The sequence below is a fragment of the Cavia porcellus genome, unplaced genomic scaffold (assembly GCF_034190915.1).
Source record: "Cavia porcellus strain 051 isolate PalLab524CR breed Dunkin Hartley unplaced genomic scaffold, mCavPor4.1 scaffold_14, whole genome shotgun sequence".
NCBI classification, from domain to species: Eukaryota; Metazoa; Chordata; class Mammalia; order Rodentia; family Caviidae; genus Cavia; species Cavia porcellus.
This window is the reverse complement of record NW_026947497.1, coordinates 22,336,589-22,341,111: the sequence shown is the minus strand read 5'-3', so window position 1 is coordinate 22,341,111 and position 4,523 is coordinate 22,336,589. Positions and strand designations below refer to the sequence as shown.

General features: G+C 34.1%; 1 pseudogene; it reads left to right on the top strand.

Annotated features, from left to right (window-relative positions):
* The first annotated feature begins 221 nt into the window (after positions 1–221).
* LOC100718709 (large ribosomal subunit protein uL10-like) lies at positions 222–1,143 on the top strand (annotated as a pseudogene).
* Positions 1,144–4,523: the final 3,380 nt, after the last annotated feature.

Here is a 4,523-nt window from a genome sequence, read left to right as displayed (position 1 = left end):
TTTCTTGTCTTTCCCAACACTGTCATTAAAAGTATTGGGTAACTATTTAACTGCATATGAAAAAGGATTCTAATTGATATAGCCTGGAGTATATAGAGATTTGGGTGATTTTTGACTAGAATAAAGGGACACATTTATTTCTCAGTAAACTGTGACTCTTGCTGTATCCAGGGATCCTCGTGAGAGTGACAATGTTTTCAAACCCTGTGTGGCAATCCCTGATGCCCAGGGAAGACAGGGTGATCTAGAAATTCAGTCTTAAGATCATCCAATTTTTGGATGATTTTCAGGCAGCAGCCAATGTGGGCTCCAGGCAGAGGCAGCCATTCTGTGTGCCCCTTCCAGAGATGGCTGTGGTGCTGATGGGTGAGAGCATCACGATACACAAGTCCATCTGAGGACATCTGGAGAACAACCCAGCTCTGGAGAAATTGTTGCCTTCTATCCAGGGGAAAGTAGGTTTTGTGCTCACCAAGGAGGCCCTCACTGAGATCCGCGATATGCTGCTGGCCACTAAGGTACGAGCTGCTGCCCATGCTGGTGCCAATGCCACATGTAAAGTCACTGTGCCAGCCCAGAACACTGGCCTGGGTCCCCAGAAGACCTCTTCTTCCAGGCTATGGGCATCACTACTAAAATCTCCAGGGACACCACTGAAACCCTGAGTGATGTATATAGCTGATTATGGCTGGAGACAAAGTAGGGGCCGGAGAGCCCACCCTTCTGAACATGATGAATATCTCCCCATTTTCCACTGGGCTGATCACTCAGCAAGTGTTTACAGTGGCAGCATCTACGACCCTGAAGCACTTGACAGGGGAAACTGTAGCATTCTTGCTTTCTGGAGGGTGTCCACAATGTGGACAGTGTTTATCTGCAGATCGGTTGCCCAGCTGTTATATCATTGCCCCATTCTGTCATCAATGGGTACAAGAGGGTCCTGGCTTTGTCTGTGGAGACCGATTACACTTTCCCACTTGCTGAAAATATCAGGCCTTCTTGCCTGGTCTGTCTGCATTTGTGGCTGCTGCTCCTGTCACTGCAGCCACCACTGCTGCTCCTGCTGCTGCCGCTGCACCAGCCAAGGTTGAAACCAAAGAAGAGTTGGAAGAATTAGATGAGGATGTGGGATTTGGTCTCTGACAGATCGCCAAAAAACGAACTACTCAGGATGCCTGATTGGCAAAGCAAGGAATAAAAGACAGCATAACTGTCTTCAGAAAGGAAGAGAGAGAGAGAAAGAGAGACAGAGAGAGACAGACAGAGACAGAGAAAGACAGAGGGAGGGAGGGAGAAGGAAGGAAGGAAGGAAACTGTGACTCCTTTTTTTTAAAAAACTTTTTTTTTTTTTTTTTTTTAATCGGTACCAGGGATCAAACTCACAACTGCCTGCTTGCAAGGCAGGCACTTATGCAGCTGAGCTAAATCCCCAGACCCAAAACTGTGACTCTAGACATCTAAGCTCAACAAAGCATAATGTGATAAGCATGACCAGCAATGATGGTTGCGTTTGTTGGATAACTGTTCTTAATTTGGTTTTTGTCTTTAACTGTATCACTGCAAATTCAGATTACATATTATTATACATTACATATTACATCATGCATATTATTCTCATCTTTAAAATACAGATACAAAGAAAAACCTCAGTTCTTTGGGATAAATATGAATATTATTGATAGTCATTTTGATTAATCCCTGTGGGGCTTTTGTATGGTGAATGCTGAAAAGCTAATGTGTCTTGAGTCAGTAACATTCGTTAGATGGTAGTTATTACTGAGACAGATTCTATCATTTGCTTTCCAAATCATTTGATGGGGAATGATAAATAGTCATTGTTGTTCATAACACAAAGTATATTTCCATAAAAAGTACACAGACATTCCAATCACAGTTCTGTCAAGATGATGCATGTTATTCAGTCTTTATTTTCTTTACTCGAATGCCTGTTTGTTTTGTGTGGCTCAGATTTTCAATTATGGCTATATCAATGAATATAAACAAAAGAGCATGATCATCGTTTAGAAGGATGGTCTTTTTGTAATCATGCTTTTTGAGAAAGAGCTGAATTTTTCCCCAGCTGCATGCTACTATAGAAAGTAATTAAATTCAATGGTAGCTGCCTTTAATTTACAGCCACAGAGGGAAATAATCACATTTAAAATAAAAGCCACAGCTTTGAAATGGAGATATATGTTTCTGCAGCACATCCCTGGTGGACAAAATCATTCAGAAAGACCACATTGGAGGAATTTTTTCTTGATTTCTGTCCATTTTTAACTTAAAAAGAAAATTGATCACTTTACTAAGAATATTATTAACTTCCTGAGACATATACAAAGACCAGTTTTCTTTTTCCTTCATAAATGGTTTTATCAAGACTTAATACCAAATGTTCTATTTTTCTTTCTAATTAAAGCTCTTCTTTGGCTTCTGTTTGGCATTCCCATTTGTGACAAAATAAAGCATTTAAAAGAGACAATAATTTGCCTCTTGGAGACTAATGAGGTATTGATTTTCATTGGGTTTAAAATTCAGAAAACATGTCTCAAAATCAGAGACATATTGTGTCAATTAAATCATTTTCTATAAAGCTATCATCATCTGCAAAGTACTACAATTCTTTTACAATAGATTATATATAATTTTTACTAGAATGAAAAGGCATTAAAAGTAAATTTAGATTATTTGACTAATATAAACTTCAAAATTAAGTAAGACTTCTGAAGTATTGTTTGTTTTCTAAAGCATAATAAGCAAAAATATTTTCAAAAAGAAACTTTTTTAGTGATGTAAGAGGCTATTGACAAGCTTTTAATAGATACATTTTTTGCACAATTGAATGCTAATGCAAGCACTTATTTATTATAAAATATTCTGAATTAGTATCTTAGGAACAATCTAAAAGAAAGTCTAATAAATTAATTTTAAGTGCAGCAAGTATTGGAAGCAATTTCATTTTTGGTTTTTTAAACTTAGCTAACTTATTCTCAGAACAATTAAAATTTTAAATAATATGATATTAATTGTTGCCTGTTACTCATTATTTTCAATAAAATGTTTTGTTTTTTAAAAATTAATATACTATTTCTTTGAATTCTTTTTCTAACATTTTCCATCTAAATTATCTGAATAAAACTAAAATCAAATTAGACCTTAGAACATGATTGGAGTTGACAAACAACATGAATTCCTTTTAACACTTTCATCCATATGGTTCCTCATAGATTTGTTCCTCATAAATGAAATAATCTGAGTACAGTGGGAAAGATCAATGAAATAATTACAGAACAAAGAAAGTACCCAATGAATATTAGTTATAATTATTATTTATCTGACTTTTAGGTAATAGAATTGTAAAGTAAAATACTGATTTAATCATCAATTTAAAAATTGTCAGAATTTCTTTTTGAAAATTATAATATTAGTGGTGGAAAGTAATACAGAGTTCAATGAAGAACTATGAAGATCTTACCTTCTGGAAAATAAAATTAAATATACACAATACATAATTTATTTATAGTATTTTATGCTATATACACATATCTGTGTATTGTGCATATATATACATGCATACATATGCCTATATATGCTTATATAGATAGAAAACACAAAATAGAGAGTAATTAAGTCTATGGGACTTAGTTTCAAGTGTTTGAAATTCTAGAAGCTGAAAGTTTTTAAGGTTTTAATGATTTTTAAATATCAGGATTCATTTAGCATATGCACCTTTGCTATTTGTATTCTTTATACTCTTAAATTCCATAGGCAATTATGTAAAGGATCTCAATCATTATATAATATTTTCAATGAGTACTAATTACGCTTAAATCAATAAAATAATAATTTTACAAAATAGCTCAATTTTACCAGTCATTATGTCTTTAATACATAGATTGTAAGACTGGGGATTTAGCTCAGCAGCCTAAGTACCTGCCCGGCAAGTGCGAGGTTGTGAGTTCAATCCCAGTAATCTCCCCAAAAAATATATAGACAGAGATTGCATATTCAATTTATACTATCATATTAGTTCTACTTACTGATATAGATAACGAAACCACTATTTAAGAAAGCCCATAATATTATTAATTATTAAAATTATTTGTAGGCAATCTATTTTCATCTTTCCTCATAGAATAGCTATCCAAATGAGAAGGAATGAGAATGTATGAAAGTATAATATTCATTACTTAAGAGCACCAGCTGAAGAAAAAGACCAGTTAATATGTATATTTAAGTGACTAAATTTATAAACATTTAGTGATGATTTTCTGCTAATGGTGATGACTTTCAGTCAATAGACTGAAGTGTGATATGCAATAAAAATTATTTTTATCATTTTAAAATAGCAATTTTCAAAGCCTAGACATTCTTTTGTATAATAACTAAAATCTGGTCACAATTACAGTAAACTATCCATTGCTTATAAATCTTTGACTTGAAGATATGTGCATATGAGTTTGAACATATTCCACAGAGAGTCCTTTATGAATATATGCAAGCAATTTATTACTCATGGAAGG